The sequence below is a fragment of the Ochotona curzoniae genome, unplaced genomic scaffold (assembly GCF_017591425.1).
Source record: "Ochotona curzoniae isolate NIBS_2020 unplaced genomic scaffold, NIBS_Ocur_1.0 scaffold_4505, whole genome shotgun sequence".
NCBI classification, from domain to species: Eukaryota; Metazoa; Chordata; class Mammalia; order Lagomorpha; family Ochotonidae; genus Ochotona; species Ochotona curzoniae.
Window position 1 is genome coordinate 38,849,850 of NW_024467118.1, and position 18,290 is coordinate 38,868,139.

Genomic DNA, 18,290 nt, shown 5'->3' on the forward strand with positions numbered 1-18,290 from the left:
AACTTCACTCAAGTGATTTTCTTGAATTCTTCACAAGCATTTTAACATTACAGAATAACTTCTGAATTCACATTTGTAGCTCAAATTTCTCAGCCAAACTCCTGATGTGTTTGTGCAATGGTCAACTTGAGATCTACACTTTGATATCTAAGTGGGCTTTCAAGCTCAGAATGCTCCCAGCAGACTTATTTTTTTTAAATATTCATCACATCTCTGCTCTTACTCCTAAGTTTTGTTTAGGACAAAACACAGGAAGCATGTATCTTTTCCCCACCCCATATATAAGTTGAGTTCCATTTATCCAAAGTAGTTGAGAACAGTTAGAGTTTGCCTTTTTTGACATTTTTCAATGCAGAATGTTTGCATGTACATAACAAGATGTTGTGTATATGGGAACCAACTCCAAATAGTTAAGTTTATTTGTTTCATATATACTTTATACACATAGCTGAAGGTAATTTTATATATAATCTGTTTTAGTGTGCTTGCGTGTTGAACACCATCAGTCACCACATCCAATGTAGAGTTTTCCACTTAAGCTTGTCCAAGATAAAAATGTCTAATGTTTTGGGAGACTTTAGATTTTGAATTTTAAGGTTAACAATGCTCATTATATCATCCCCTCCAATGAAACAGTGTCACAAAATGAAATAATAAAAATAAAATAAAATAAAGATTAAAAATGCTGAAGTTGTTTTTCTTACCTAAATCTCTAGCTTTACATCTTTTCAACATTACCTCTGAAACATTTTCTGAGATGGCTACATTTTATTCTTCCTATGATCATCAGCGTGGATCAGCATGGAAAAAGCCTTCTGCTTTTTACTGGGTCTTCTCTAATAGCTTCTTAGCTAGTCAGCTTCATATAAACCAAACAGACAATCAGCTTCCAAATGAAGTGTAAACACCTGATTTTGCATCATCTGCTTCCTGTCTACTCTTTGATGTTGCCTCATGATACCCTCCATCACAGGTTTATGTTCAAATCACCATTTAATGAATGTGTGAGGCTGTTTTCCACATGTGAGTCTCTGCACTAGCTGTCCCTGTTTTCTAATTGTGAGAAATCTCCTTTGGACCCTTCAAGGTCTTCAAAGCCTAGCTTTTCCCATAAAAGGGCTTTCTTCATATATATAGAGTCGATTCTCTATAATTCCATCATCCAGTCAGTGCCTATCCTTTCATTGTGTGTTTTTTATTATTAGTTTCTGCTTCACTCATCGTTAATAGATAAAATGTAAACACATTGAATAATTTGATACCTTCCTTTAGAATATGAAGTTCTTGTAAGCAGTGATTTTTGTTAGCGTTGCTCAACTGTATTCACAACAGTGAAGATCACTTGGTGGCAGAATGAGCGAAATTGCTGTACCCTTGAACATAAGGTCTCACTCAAGTTTCCAGACTTTATTCTCTATCGTGGGTATTTTACAAGGAGTATTTTACAGAAGGCTGTGTAAGCAGTTTGGCACCTGCATTCTTGTTCTGACTTCACTCATTCATCCTTCTTGGCAGCCCAAAGCAGGGACAAGGGCTCCCTTATCACCTCCTGCACAAATGTCAGGTTTAGTTTGGTTTCCATCTGTAGACTCTTATTTTTGCCAGCACACACAGATGGACTAATGGGCCTCCTAAAGAGACTCAGCAGAAAGTTTCCTTTTCCAGCTGGAGACTGGAGAAAATCAGCTTAAATTGGAGGAAAATTCCTCACAATAGTATTATTAAACAGCTTAACTTATGTCCTACACATGCAAAGTGCTTTCTTTTTCCTATGCACTTTGTAATCTGGGTCAGTAAACATGATTAATGTCAGCTATATTCTATCAGCATTAAAAACAAATCTTAAAAATACAGCTAACAGTGGCATCAAAGTCACTCAGACACTATTCAGCATGGAAGAAATTCTTCAAAATTAACAAATTAATCCTAAATATCTTTAGCATATATATATTGCTCATAAATTTTCCAGATGTGATGTCTACCAAAAATGTGTACCTTCAGCAACAAATCCTACTATATCTAGGATATCTTATTCACAAATCTACATAGGGGATTTGCTGCTTGATCTGACTTATTTAATCATTCCACAGTAATTGAATACCAGATCTCTTACACACAGAATTCTGCTCTTAGAGTATAACACGAACTGAATAGAAAATACACCTGCTTTTCTGAGCATCTATTCCAGTATGTGCAAAAAGGGATATTAGAGAAATATTCACATACAGTTACCTTCACCCTGTAATGGTGAACTAAACCTTCTGAAGAAAACTCAGTTGGACATCATTTAATAGAACAGGATTAAGGTAGTATTATGTTCTTTTGGATTACATCTTTGGAATCTAGAGTGACTCAGTAGGGGAACAGAGTTTTCAAGATGGAGAACTTGGGTTAATCCAATGAAGAATATTCCTGGCAGGGCAAATTGTGATGCCACTGTCTCACTATTTTAGACACAGACTAGAAAAAAACAGACTAGAATAAAGGCATAGGTGGAGTGGAGTTGAACTAACAGCTTTGTTTTCAGATCATACTATTTTTCAGAGTTACATCCTGGCATCTTAGGTTCTTGTGAATATGTGACCTATTTGAATAAAGGTCAGTAATCAAGCAAAACATGAATCAGAATATGAAACAAAGTGTCCAATAGAGAACAAAACAAAAGAATGGAAGATGATTTAATATTAAATAAAATTTGTATTAATTACAGATTCTCAAGAGAAAATATTTTCCTGAAATATTAGTGCTGAAATCATTAATCCTATGATGATATATTTAAAAAATTACTTGATGTGAAATAAGTTTGACATATGATTTTTCTAGGAGACTGGACAGCAATATTTTTGTAGTACATACAAATATATGTAAAAAAAAAAACACAAGAAGACAACGAATTAGTCATGCTGATACTAGAACCACCGAAACTCATTTCTCATCATTTTGAAAGGAAAAAAATTGTTCCTGACGTGATGATTAAACTGTAGAACGAAAGATATAATGACATAAGGTAACACCATGTACCAACACTGTTAGGGGAGGCATGGATGAATGAGGGCGGGTAGCAGGCAGCTAAATCATCTTCAATATATGGTTTCAAGGGTTTCTTCATTCCTCAGTATTTTTCAGCTAGACTTCAGTTACATTGTCTTAGTCTTTTTTCTTCTTTGCTGTGTCCTAATTACAGCTCACTTCTACAGTAAGAATGTTACTCTGCCGCATTACTAAACTAAAAGTTGTATCCTACTAGAATTTTTATGAGCACCAGGTTTTACCTTGTCTTATGTACCTATAACCTATGATGTCACAGAAAACAAAAATTGAAGGTCAAGAATGACTTTTTTTTTTGTTAGGTAGAAAACCAATTGTTGCTCTGCTTACCTTTACTAGGAGCCCTAATGTAGCATGTTTTGTTTGCTCCTTCCTCCTAGCCAGCTTCTTAATCCATGTAAGATAGTGCTTACTCTGGAAATCAATGCAGGTGAGAGCAAGACCCAACCATTTAATCAGGACTTGCTATGTACATACACAATAAGGTAATCAAACACAGCCTTACTTGCATATTGACAAAGCTGTAAGGCAGTCAGAGGAATAGAGAAGAACTGGAGTAGAAAAATGGGAGGGTCTCAAGAACGTTCCACGTATAACTTGTTGTTATTGAGAAAGGACAAGTAGGTTACCTAGAGGAAGGCCGTGCTGTGAAATTTGCTGTTGTGTTTATTTGCCTTTCTTTATTGGTCCTAAATTGTAATACAAACAAAACTGAGGGATACTGTCACCCTTTGATTATTAATAGCCATTTGTTCAATAACTCATTGCTTGGCCTCATGGATTGTTGCTAGAGATAGCAACGTGACTTCCTACAAGTCTGACTGACAACAAATTCATCTACAGGACCTTCTATTATAGATAGGGAGTTTCTTGGACATGCTGCTGCCGACTACAAATCAAAAGTGTAATTCCCATTGTAAAATACAATCCTCAATCCAAATGGTCCTCAAGATGTTATTCCTTTCTAACTTTGCTAAGAATTCTCTGTTCATGTGTTCAGTCCTTCATCTATTTATTGCTTTTTAAAATTTTCCTTTAACCAGCATTTTGACTGCTTGCAAGCATGTAGTTCACTCAGGGGATCCAAATAACCACTGAAGAAGAATGCAGAATTCTACTGCCCCCTTGAATTTGAACAATTTCTTCTCCTATACTGCTTCGATACCTCAATTGGCTGGCTTTATTCATATTAGCTGTTTAATTTTGCTCAGTTCCTTTTCTGATGTGTCTTCAACTGAACTTGCTCATTTTTTTAGATAACCAATTAAAGGATCAGACTTTAACATGTTTTGGCTTCTCTTGTTAAATATGTTTTCTTTACATTTCCTGCCTAGTGATTTCACTGGGAAGATTTCAAGCTTCATATGCATTCTGTGTGCTGATGATTCTCAAAATTATGTTTTCAAATAATATTTCTTCCTGGACCACAAAAATGTAAAGTTTAACAAGTCCTTGACATCTCCACTTAAATATATTGAAAATCCTAACTTAGGTTCAGAAAAATTTATGTCATGTTAGCCATGCCCTGCAAAATCTCTTGTGCATATTGTTTTGAAGAAAAGACCCAGTGCCTACATTTTTTTCTACACTTTCTATAAAGTAGCATGGAAAAAGCGTCAAGATAAGCAAATGACATTTTCAAATGCTCCGAAACAAAGCTGCTTCTGGGTCCAGCATGATAGACTAGCAGCTAAAGTCCTCAACTTGGATGCACCTGTATCCTATGGCCTGGTTCTAATCCCTGAGGCCCTGCTTCCCATTTAGCTCCCTGTATATGGCCTGGAAAAGCAATTGAGGATGGCCCACAGACTTAGGATGCTGCAACCATGTGGGAGACCCAGAGGAGGCTCCGGGGAGGGGATCAACAACAACAAAAAAGATTAAAAAAAAGATCTCCCATTACATCTCTCCTACTACCTGCATATCTGACTTCCCAGTAAAATCAACCTTAAACACATGCGCACACACACACACACACACACACACACACAAAGAAAAGCTACTTTCACTGAATAACATTCTAAAGAAATAAATTTTTAATCGGGAAGATGTGGAAGAAATTGTACTTTGCATACTTTTAAAATACGCCATGTTACTTTAGAACATTTGTTTACATTTCAGTGATTGTTATCTAATAACACATAACTTTTAAACGCTGTGTTCACAATATAGAACACTGATGCTTTCTTAATATAGACAACCCTGCATGATTTTCATTCTCTTCTATTATAAATTTTAAGAGATATAACCAGTTTTTAATTTTAAAAATGGTATGTGATAACATTGCAATTTTAAAAACTTTATTTGTAGCTCTATCATACTTTTGTTTAGAAAATTATGAAGACATTATTTCTCTTGTTTTCTTTATAATTTATAAATAAGTGCTTCAACTAACTTAAGAACTATCTATTCCTTCTTATAAATTTTTTTTATCATTTAGTTATTTATTTGAAAGGAAGAGAGAGAGCGAGAAGAGGGGGAGAGAAAGAAAGAAGGAGAAAGAGATCTTCCACCCACCAGATCATCCCTGAAATGGCCACCATGACCAAAGCCAGGAGCTTTTTCCAGGTCCTCCTGGACCCTCTGTTGCTTTTACAGACACACTACAATGGAAATGCAATGGAAGAAGAGCAGCTGGGATTTGAAACAGTGTCCATGTGGGATGTCAGCCCTACATATAGTAGCTTAACCCCCTATGCCAGAGAACCATCCACATAACTTACAACTTTAAAAAAAATGTTCTTGGTTAAAGTTTGCTCATTGTTTTCTGCAACAGCCTGCTCTAAGAGGATGTTGGTAATCAAAAGAAAGAAAAAAAGAAAATGAATACACTTTATTCTGATGTGTAAGCTTTAGTAAATAGAAAATATAGTGTACATTTTAAATTTCCAAGATAAATGATTATGGCATAGTATGCAAAGCTATTTAGTTTGTTTATGCAGATCATTGCTTTTGACAGAGGCATGCTTAACAGAGGGAAAAAAATCCCTGTGGGTAAAAGTGGTCCTTTGTAAGTGGCATGCTCCATGTTGTATGCTTTTCCCTAATAGCACCATGGTTCTGTGAATTGACCTAGATGCCCAAGAAAGTTGCCATTATTGAGAATTTATGTTTCTCTGCTTGCTTTCATTTGCTAAATTGACCTCTGCCGCATATTAAACATTGATAGCTAATGCCTTTTATTGCTACTGGTCCTATTCAGCATCTCTTTCTACAGAACCCAATCTACATAATTAGAAAATAGCATGACTTCTGCATCCTGCGCATCAGGAGGGTAAGGATGTTGTACTTTTGCTTTTGTTTCACTTGCCAACTCCGTGACGCTGATGCGATAATAACATTCTTTCAATTTTATAATGATAATAGGTGTACTAAATTATCATTCAAAAAACACAAAGAAAAGCTGTGAATTTATTAAGACAAGCAAACTCCACATTTAAGTTAGATGCCACATAACACTTCTGAGATATTTATTTCTGTAAGAAACCATCGTATACTCACTGCCAACAAAAATAATTGCAAACTGAATGAAACAAACAGCATCCTTCTTAAAAGCTAGTCCACAAAGTACTTGGAACATTGCTATCCATCTTATAGTGATGCATTCTCTCATTATTTATTAATGTCTACTTAATTAAAGCTCACAAAAATATTTCAAGGTAAATTCTTACAATGCCTGCAGATGATATTCTGTTATCTGTGAAAATGTCAGGCTTTGCATAGAGTAATATTGAAGGATCACCAAAATTGTAAGTACAGTCAGTGTACTAATGTGCTATGCACATTGGTAGCTAACAAATTAAATTCAGTGAGTCTTTATTAAGTTTGAACAGCATGTGTGGGAATACCTTTAATACAGAAAGGGAAGTAAAAGTCACAGGCTGCCTTAAATTTTCCAGAATGAACTTGAGACATCTTTACAAATAGAACTAGTATTTTAGATATGAATCATCTTGTAGTAAATGGATAGAATCTCTGCAGATAATTGATTATTTTTCTTTAAGGTAAAGGAGATTCGTTATATCCTTAAAAAAATCACTCAAAAACTGCCTTAACTATTTCCTATTTTGCATTGTTCTTTAAATTGAAGTGCTAAAATGGCTTCATGCAACTATCTAAATCAAAATATTTTATAATGTAAACTTAGATTCCCTTTAACTACACATGTATTGACTAAAACTCATTAATCACAATATGGCAAACATACCAATCTTGCTGCTTTGATAGCATTATTTCTTTAAAGACTTAAAAAACTTTATTAGAAAGGTGGAAGTACAGAGAGAAAGAGAAACAGAGAGAGAAATTATTTTCCATCCTATGGTAATTCACTCCCCAAAAGGATGAAGATAACCGGAGCAGAGCTGATCCAAAGCTGGGAGCTGGGTTATTCTTCCAGGTCTTCCACATGAGCGTAGGGTTAGAGATCTTGGGCCATCCTCTGCTGCTTTCGTACACCATAACCATAAAGCTGGATGATAAGTAAAGCAGCAGGTGATTGAACCAGTGCCCATATGGGATGCTGCCCTTGTGGACAGGAGCTTAGCCTACTTCACACATCTGTCAAAAGTGAAGTTCTGCTGTTATTGAGGTTTGTACCATACACATTTATCTTTACTGAATGTAAGTTATATGTGATCTTTTCAGTATTTACAAGCACAAAGCTTACATACATTTATGAGTGAAAGATATTACAGACAGATTTGGGTCATGGTTCCACTAGGTACATAGTGTTCCGTGCTGTGGCATTTAATGCTCATTTAACCAAGCATGACTGCATAGATCGCTGAGGTTATTTCACCTTATAAGCAATACCTACCTATTGTTAACATAAATATGATCATAAAAAAACCTTGGTAGATCTTTTTGACTTTCATTTTTGCCTTTTCCTACTAATGCCTCTATTTTAATATTGGTTTTCCCATTTATTTCCTTTTGTGTTTCTGGAATTAATTTCCAATACCATTTTCTTATTTTTCTGTCAAGATAGTTACTTTTTCCTTTTGTGACAGTTTAGTATTATCAGGATATTTACCTACAACCTATCATAAAAAAATTAGATATTTTTTAATAATCCATTATTTAGTTTTATTTTTTACTTGGTTGGAAGCAATTTTCTTATAGAAACTCATGATGTTTGTGTAAATTTAACATTTATTCTCTTTGCTCTGCAAATATCAGCTTTATCCTTTGATATGCTTTTACTTCTCTACATTTTTATACATATGTGTTTTATGAAGCACATTTTGCAGTCTTTACCATAAAATATTTGTTAAAAATTGTTTGGGGGCCTGGCACAGTAGCCTAGCAACTAAAATCCTTGGCTTGCATGTGCTGAGATCCTATATGGGCACTGGTTCTAATCCCGGCAGTGTTGCTTCTCATCCAGCTCCCTGCTTGTGGCCTGGGAAAGCAGTTGGAGACAGCTCAAAGCCTTGGGACCCTGCCCTTGTGTGGGATACCTGGAGGAGGCTCCAGGAGACTGGCTTCGAACTAAAAAGCAAGACAGCATCTCTGACTTTCATTTGAACTAATTCCACATTATTTGAAACAAACATGAAATTAGTTAAAAATAGCAACACGGCTAGGACTGCCCTGGACTTTTGACTTTGAGATTGGAGCTCATACTTTTGTTCTGTACATCTTGTGAAGAATTGAGAAAATTCACTTAAAAAGTAATTAGTTTCTTGTTACAAAGACTTGCTGACTCCTGCGTGCCTTCATTCTCTTTCAGGATAATCAGGGCTTTCTTCCAAGCTCCATTCCTTTAAGCAACACACACAGACATGAGATTTTCCAAGGGAGAAAAAAAGGAAAGCAAAAGAAGGCAACTCATTCTCCAAAAGAAGATAATTTAGAGCTCAATTATCAATAGAATAAAAGATTCACAACAGGGTTCCTAAAAGGATGATTTTTTTTTTGGACTTATGAGTGCTTTCACATTCCCCTACCTAGCTGCATCATTATCTCTTTGTCACAGATTTTTTGAAATGTAACAAAAAGAAAGCTAACCTCAAGAACAAAGTTTTCGGGATATTTTCAATTAAAAGGCAAATGTAATTTAATTCTTGAGAAGGAGTGCTAAGACATAAAGAAAGGATTTAGGTCTCACATCAGTGAGGTCTTTGTGAAACACACACATACACGCAAAGTAATCCATTCTTAGTCATGTGAACAACATTTTACAACCCTAAGTGGATATGCAAAGCTGCAAATAGTCCCACATTCTATGTATATATTTTCTTAATATATATATAACTTTATCTATGATAAAGTTTAATTTATTTACACACTTGCAATAAATATTAATAAAACATGAGACAATTATAACAATACACTGTAATAAAAGACAAATCTTTGCACTTTTTCCAAATATCTTCTTTAATCTCTGCTCATCCTTTCCTACAGATATGAAATGAAACTTAAAAAGAACTTTACTTTGACCATCAATACTCTAGGAATGGGGATCATTGTTAAGAAAAATAATGTGACTTTAACAGGAAGTGTGATCATGAGACAACTGAGGAATAACTGAGTTTTTCAGTGACCAGCAAACCGGTTGTCTGTCTAGGCTGGACATGCTGGACAAAGAAGATTCATGTTGTCCTGACCAGGGAGAGTAACAACAAGAGATTTCACCAAGCTACTAAGAACAGTGTGTTATTTAATGCTTACCAATTGTCTTGTTTCTGAAATTTTCCACTCACAGATTTTAAACAATAGCTGGTCACAGGAATCCAAAACCACAAATAGCAACTTTTTGAATAAGTGAGCATTGTACAAACACAGAGAAAGCTAAAAACTCAAAGTTGCAAAATGATCTTTAAAGTCCTTGGTATTTGTCATTAAAATAATACAGAAGCTTTAAAAAATAATGTGGTGTATTGCAGTGGGGCCCTTATGTCTGATCTTTTGGTGAGTCTTATATTCTCATAGATCTCTTACCAATTTCCCAATTTTTCCAAGACCCACTGCAAATATTGTGCTTTTTTAAAATCTGCATTTCCACATTACAAAGCTTCGTAATGGCATCATATATTGATAACTGTTTTTTAAAGGTTAGTTTATTTATTTTGAAAGTCAGAGAAACAGAGTAAGTGAGAGTAAAACCAAGAGTAGCAGAGACATCCTCTATCCATAGGTTCACTCCCTATATGGTGGCCATGGCCAGTACTGGTTCACATCAACTTTAGGAGTCAGGCTCTCTCCAGTTTTCCCACGGGAGTGGCAGGTATGCAAGTGCTTGAGCCATCGTGCATTCCCAGGCTATTAATAGAGAACTGGATCGGAATTGTAACTGCTGGGATGCAAACTGGCACGCATGTGGAATGCCCTCACACATGCGGTATAGGTAGTGGCTTGACCCCCAAAACCCTTAATATATATGTATAACATGAAATTGGTATTTTTATACCAGCCAAGGTTGTCACCTGTAATGTCAGATCCATATGGAACCTGGTTCCTGAGCTGGCTGCTCTAATTCCAATCCGGCTCCTTGTTAAAGTCCTGGGAAAGCAACAGGGAATAGCATCAAGTTCTTGGGTCCTGTCAACCGGATGGAAACCCACATGAAGCTTCTGGGTCCTGGCTTAAGCTTTGCCCAGCCCCAGCACTTATGGTCACTTGAAGAGTGAATCAGTGAATGAATGATAACTCTTTCTATCTTTCTGTCTCTCTCTTTTACTCTTTCAGTGTAACTGTAACTTTCAAATAAATAAGTAAACCTTAGGAAGTATTTGTAATGCATATTTGAAAAATGCACATTTTAAGGTTATTTGCATACTGTTTGCTGATTTATTTTTCTCAGGATGGTTATACTACAGTTGTGGTAATTTGAGTTGATTTTTGTCAACGAAGATGTGACATTCTGACACATGTGAACTGTCACCAATACATCATCAGCCAGGCCTATCTTCTCTTTTAATCTTCTGTATCAAGTAGCCTGAGGCTTTGATCCAGTTCAACAGTTATTCACATTTTTTTAACTCACTAAATGTCTGTAAGGCTTTTGAAAATGAAAAGGAGTCCTGTGTGATGAAATATACAGAAGATATGAAATCAGAAAGTTCTGATTTCACAGCTTGATTATGCTCCATAGAAAGTGCATGATGTTGGGATTATCATTTGTTTAAGTCTAGATTTCACTCTCTGGCATGTGAATGAAAATCTTAATTCCAAAATTAACATGGAATGCTGGATTTGTAGGCAAAAGCATTAACAGCTCTGCCACTTGGGTGGTTAAAAAAATAATAATGGGGTTCTACCAGACACTATCTAAGTCTAAAGTCATTGATAAGTTCCTCAGGACTGAACAGCAGCACAGACTCGTGGTTTGAAGGGACTTGATTTATAGGAGAATGACGGGATCTCAAAGGGGTCACTCTCAAAGTGAGAGATGACCTTTGGTTTTTATGCCCAGGTTAGGAATTATAGCTGAGGGACTTCCATACACAAATCTGAGACATGTGTATGATGTAAGTAAGGGACTGACAGCAAATTGGTTTGGAGGGGAGAACAAGAGTGAGAGGATTGGGTCTGATAGCAGAATCTGTCTGGGCAACGTGAGCTCACCCCAGTGGAATTGCAATCTCTATCTCTACTGTCTCGCCCAAGAACAGGGATGGGGTCAGGCCTTACTGGGGAGCTAAATGGATGCTCAAGCTGGGTTGGCGTTCCCACTGGTGAGTACTAGAGTAGGATTTGGGATAGCAGGCTTGGCTGGATATGGCTACAGCCTGCACTGACAAGGGTGTGCACTGGGAATGTGAAGGATCAGATTGGGCTTAACTCTAGCCCCTGCTGCTATTCGAGAGAGCCAGGTTGGGTGTAGAACAGACCAGGTTAGGTTTTGACTCCCACTGAACTATGCGAAAGCTGTGTCTGGGCATGGGCCAGGTATCACTGGGCTGCAACAACCAACAACAAGAACCAGAATGGTGTGGCTGGTTGAGCAAGGCCACTGTTATTGGAAGGACAGAAAGTGGACAAAGTTAACCTGGGCCAATGATCCACTGGTGTATGTGAGAAATGCCCCCTGGGAGGAGCCTCAACAGAGGAGCTTGGGAAACTCCTTCTTTGGGATGCTGCCCCTGCAAGAAGCAAGGCAAGGAACAGCCCATACTATACCAGTTTACAGTGCCCGCTGACACAGATGAGGGTAAAAGTCTGGGGACAAACCAGTCTGGGCCAGCACATAACACCCATTGGCAGATCTGAGAACCAGGGCATGAAGCAGGTGGAGCCAGATCAGATCACATCACCAGGCAGTTTACATTAGGACCAGGACACAATCAGACTGGTCTGGGATGGGATATAGCACACACCAGCAAGAGCTTGAACAGGGGGCAAACTAGACTAGGCCAGACTGCATAATAAGACTCTGAAGTGAAGCAATCATGTCAATCTGGGACCAGTGAGGGCTGGGTTCCTGAGTCCCAGGGATGGGAAATCTGTCAGGGATCGGGAAGCTTGGCTCAGCTCCTGGGGTCCACCTGTGCGGTTGGGGCTACGTTCCTGACTGCTGCAGACGAGGGAACTGGTGGGGTTTGTGTCGCCTGGCCCAGATCCTAAGCACTGCCTTTTAGGTGGGTGTCAGGTTTGTGAGCACCAGGTGTGGGTGATCTGGTGAGACCCCTGTCACCTAGCCCGGGTCCTGGGGCCTGCTTACTAGGTGTGTACTGGGCTCGTGAACCCCAGGGGTAGGGGATCTGGTGATGCTTGCATCATCTGACCTAGGTCCTTGGACTGGTCTGCAAGAACATGTCCTACTTAATGAAAAAGCAGAGCAGTGGTCAAAGGCCCTGTTATGAAAGGAGATTATGGCAGCTCATTTGGTGCTGTAGCTGAAGAACAGAACTAACTGGACAGCTGCCCCAAACAATGACAACAAAAAATCTCAGTAAATGGAGCCAATGAACATTGAAAGAGTGACATCATCCTCGGATCGGTGAAAATGGCATTTCAGAACTATCTAAACCACTTGGATAGAACCCTCAGAATATATACACATTGAGACTCTGGGTTTATATGAGGTTCCTCATCCCTGGATACTGGGATCTATGGAAAGTCATGAGTGGTTTCCCCCTTTGTCTCTCCCCTTCCTTTCACAAACAAGAAGAAATGGCAAATTTGGAAGCAATGAATACATCCAAATTTTCCCTAAATCTTGATCATTCCCACTTGGTCCACCATGTAATCATTATAAAAAATAAAATTTATAAAAAAGAAACAAAGAGATCAGAGATGTTGGAAAAATGGTTTCAGAATAGATCAAGAATCTCATCAGAATTGTACTGCTGTTCTTTAAAGTCAGTAAGGGTAGAAGTCGGAAGAAAAGTGACCAGATTGGCAGCAGGGAATTTCTGGAGTTTTACTTTGGGGTTTTGTATAAAATTGGCATGAAGAGATTATAAATGGATATCTGAGATCATAGAGATGGCCAGATGGAATAAAAAGGCCAAAATAGAATGTGAGACCTGTACAATCAGATTCTGAGAAAACAATTTGAGCTTTCTAATATTAAGTGTGAAGTTGAACCAAAAGCAAGTTGACCCATCCAGCACATTTTTATCCTGCTGCATTGAGATGTAAGCTACAGGTCCAGGAAGCCGGGCAAGAAATCTAAGTACAAAACACCATATAAATGATTGGGATTGGAAATATTGAGAAGGGCCGGAATCCGGGTTGAAATCAGGGCCTTTTTTCAGTTGGCTGAAGCCCAGGAAGTTAAGTAGATGTGGGGTTTCTCTAGAGTAAACCTGAGATGGTAGTCTACTAACAGGCCTGAAATTGGGCATATTTACATACTGAAGCAATTGGCCAATCCCAAGGACAATAGGTCTTTCATTTTGATTGTGGAATGAGGATCTGGTCAAGTGAAAAATTACGATCTTGGATAGCATGCTTTGTGTAATTGCACTAGTTTTGAAAACTATCCAATACCATTATACCAGGAAGTTGAGAAGTCAGAGTCAATGAAGTGCATTGCGTTTAGGAAAGGCTAAGAGGAGAAGAGTGTTGCATTTGTATTTTAAGACCTCTGGAGTCTGAGAAAATCAAGTTCAAGGTTGCCAGTTCAATGTCTAGGGAGGCTCCTCCATGTTTAGGGATGAAGCCTTATGGTTCTAATCAGGAAAAGTTTAAAAAGGAAAAATAAACTTTCAAAATGAAATTTTGAGCAATAATAGATCTGCTATGCAATCTTCCAGCATGTTTTTAAATTTAATAAGAATTATTTTGTTTTAAATCAGGTTCATGTTCTGTTCCTATTTTTTATAATTTTTCTTAAACACCACCATCTTCCCCAACAATGTGCATGATGCTTTGAATTGAACATATCCATGGAAATCAAACAGATGTTTACATAGCTTGAGCTACAAAACTTTGCCTTATGAAACCTCTTGTGATGACATAATGGTATAGTATTTATGATGTTTATGGCTAAACTCTTCATGAAATGAACTGGGATGTAAAGTTTACTTCCAATAGGCAGATAGTCATAGCAAATAGAACCTTTTAGGATCCACTCCATTTAAAGTCTTTTGGCACAATCCTTTTTTATGATCAGGGATTTCCACATATTGGGATTAAAATTGCTTGTCTGTATTTTTCTTTTGCAAAGGATTTACCATTTAAATTTTTTACATATTTATAGTTTTTACATACAAAATCACAGCTATTAACTCTCTTCATTGCTACAAAAATACAATCAAAAAGGAATCACCATAATTGAAAATTCAGCAATAGACACAAGAAATGTGTCAAATAAATTTACATATAAATCAACATAATGGCAATATTAGCAAATATTTCATATAATGAAAGCTCCTTTTATCATGGAAATGCAAAAATATTGAGAAAGTTTAAAAGTGATGAAGGAACCACATTCTATATAATAACTACTTCAGAATAAAAGCCAAATAGGAAAACTGACAGACAAAAGGATTGCTGAAAGTATGTTACAAAATCCTAGACAGTTATGGTCAGGAACGTGGAGGTGAAAGAAACTGCTCTTTCCTGTTAAGGAAGCGCTCTCCTCAGACGAGTGGGTACTTACATAATGTTCTCTTTGCTCAAGTTTAGCTGAATCACACCAGCAGGTATATACTTGTAGAAACAAAGGATTGATTTACGTCCTCAAATCTCATCTGCCATGAAATGGTGGGGGGGGGGGAGGGAGGTTAGCAAAATTTGTCTTAATCTCTTACCAGGTTTTTGTTTCTGTTTTGTTTTGAAGTTTAAATGGCTTCCGGGTTTTTCTGGTTTGTAAGATGAGATTAGATTTTAAACTGTTCTTGGGGCTCCATAATCTTCAGTTCTATCATTTCCTTTTCTCTTCTGTTAAGGATAACGTAAAGTTATCTTAAAGTTGTAAATGATGTTCTTAAATCAGCTGTTGTATACAGCATATATTACACATGTTTTATATATACGTCACAGTTGCATAATATGTAACAAATATAAATTACTTATAAAAGCAATGATTCCAGTGGACTTTGAGGGTAGCGGTTAAGCCACCACTTGGGATTCCTGTGTACCATGTCGCATACTTCTGATCCAGCTTCCTAAGAATTTGCACCAGGGAAGCAGCACATGCTGGTCTAAAGCCAGGAGCCAGAAGTTTCATGTGGGCCTCCCATGTGTATGCAGGGGTCAGAGGTCTTGAGTCATACTCTGCTGCATTTTCAGGTGCATTAACAAGACAAAGGCTCAGAAGCAGTGCATCCAGGACTGGAACATGGTCCCATATGGGATATAAGGCTTTCAGGCATTAACTTAAGCTGAATGCCCTGTTGTAATGCTTTTAAAATGGAGAGCTATATTCTAATGCAATTTTGAAGTTTATATTGATAGCAACCCAAATATTAAATTACTTTTAAGAGAATTAGAATTAAGTGATTCTTTTCCACTGCATCTTCCTCTGTATATCATTCCAGTTGAAAGAAACTTAGATATATGTGCATGTAACTACTTATAAAATTTACTTGGTCAGAATAAATACAAAACACAGTAAATGTACTATAGCCAAGCTAGCATTGTAGGTAGACTAATAAAAATTCATAAGCACACTCTTTTTTATAAAATAAGTTCTTTGCATGAGTGCATCAGGTTACACTCACATCGCATATTGAAATGCAGACCTCTCTGCTTCTGATCCAACTCCATGCTAAGGCTCCCTGGAGGGTGTGAGTAGTGGCTCCAGCATTTGACTTCTCACTCACATGGGATGCCTGAATGGAAATATTAGCTCTCTGTTTTGTTCGTGTTCAGCTTGAAGTTGCTGCAGCCATCTGGAGAGTGAATCAATGTGTGGAAGGTCTTTTGTTTCTCCCACTTTGCCTTAAAGCCAATGAAAAAAAGTGGGGTGTGAACCAGTGGGTAGAAGACCTTTCTGTTTCTCCTTTATTGTAAAATCTGCCTTTTGAGTAAAAATAAACAAATCTTCAACCAAAATTTTGTTGCATTTTGGGAAATGTGTACTAGTATTATCCATGAGTATAGAATTTAGAGGATCTGTTTCCAAGAAGCATTGGTCATAACTGAGCATTTTTATTATGAGTAAGAGAATATCTAAAATTGATGGAGGCAAAACAGTGTCATGCCCGAAATCCTCTATGTGTTGCACCGGCATCCCATACGGGCATTGATTTGTGTCCTGGTAGCTCTGCTTCCCAAACAGCCCCCTGAGAAAGGCCTGGAGGGACAGCGGAAGATGGCTCAAGTCCTTGGTCCCCTGAAACCATGTGTGAGACCTCAACGAAGCTCCTGGGTTCAGATCAGCTCAACTCCAACAGTTACATTCATATGAGGAGTGAACCAGCTGAAGAGCTCTTCCTCTGTCTCTCTCTGTAAATCTGTCTTTCAAATTGGAATAAATGAATAGTTTTTAAATTAAAAAATAAGTGAATTGGCAATAAAATGATTTAAAAAAAATGTCACAACAGCATAGTCCTAGCCTTCCTTGTAACTCCAGTTCTCATTTGCACAGCTATCTGACATAAAGAGGACTAGAAGATGAATACAAAATTACTTCAACAGTATCATACACCAGGCAATAGCACATTACCTCAAGTTTTGATATCATTAAGTAATTTTATAATGTTTTCTACTACTAAATTTTTCTACTGTTACTAGTAAAAACATCCACTGAGCACTTATGTGACACACGTTGTCACAAAAGCTTCATATAAGGAATGTAGCTATTTCTTAGCTAATTATGAAATAGATACTATTATTCTCCTTCTATTACAAAACAATCTGTTAAGACTGAAGACTCTTCAGATCATCCAAATCAGTTTTATAATACAATGTTATAATATGCATTTTTATTCCTGCTGTTTATTCTGCCAGTTTTCAAGAATAACTCCTGAATATAAGTAAAGGGAATTTGGGGTTACAAAGTTATATTCTGAAATATTTTAGATGCCCATCAACAGAAAAATGGAAATGCAAATAGTAAAATATCCATGCACTAGAATGGCACTAAGCAATAAAAAGCCACAAATTAAATGTAATAATGTAAATGAACTTCACTAGCATCAGGCAAAGAAAATCACAGACAAAAAGAGATAAAAATTCTAGCATTCCATTAAAGAAGAACCTATGAACAAGCATAAATAATCCAAAGTGAAAGTTGAAAAGGGGAATTCAGCACAGTAGTTAACCTCCAAAGCCACGCGGGAGAGGTGTCTTGGATGGAGATATCGACAGGCTCTGTGCAGAAGGAGCTCTTGTAGGTCCAGGTAGGAGTGTAGGGTATGAGTGCAACTGTTTCTTAAAATTGTCAGGTGAAATTTCATGAATCACGATTGTGTGTCATGCTACCTCAAGGAAAAGAAGTGTAAGTAGAATAACTATAGTAGTAACTGGGTTGGGAGGTGGATGGGTCATGCAAGGAACTACAGCTTGTGCATGGCCAACATGTTTATCATAGCGGAAGGAGGATGATGGATCCTTGGAATTACATCTGACTAGCCAATTTTATTGCCACATATTTGGAATTTTTTGTAATATAAAGCTAACAAACAGTGCCTTCCAAAATACTTCCCGAAGATTTCAGATAATTGCCACAAAGATTTAGTCATAATGAAGTAAAGCTTCATAATAATCAAAATTACAATGTTTTAGATTATTACCAGAAATCCAGGAATGAAATTTACTCTGAAATAAAATTACCTGAAAAGAAATTTAAAGAATGGAAATAGAAGACCATTGCCTTTTTGCTTATAAATTTCCAATAAGCAAAA

The 18,290-nt window shown here is 37.1% G+C and overlaps 1 protein-coding gene across 1 annotated transcript in view; it reads left to right on the top strand.

Annotated features, from left to right (window-relative positions):
- GALNTL6 (polypeptide N-acetylgalactosaminyltransferase like 6) overlaps positions 1 to 18,290 on the top strand; it is a 726,107-nt gene that overhangs the window by 137,178 nt on the left and 570,639 nt on the right. The gene's annotated exons all lie outside the window — the stretch shown is intronic.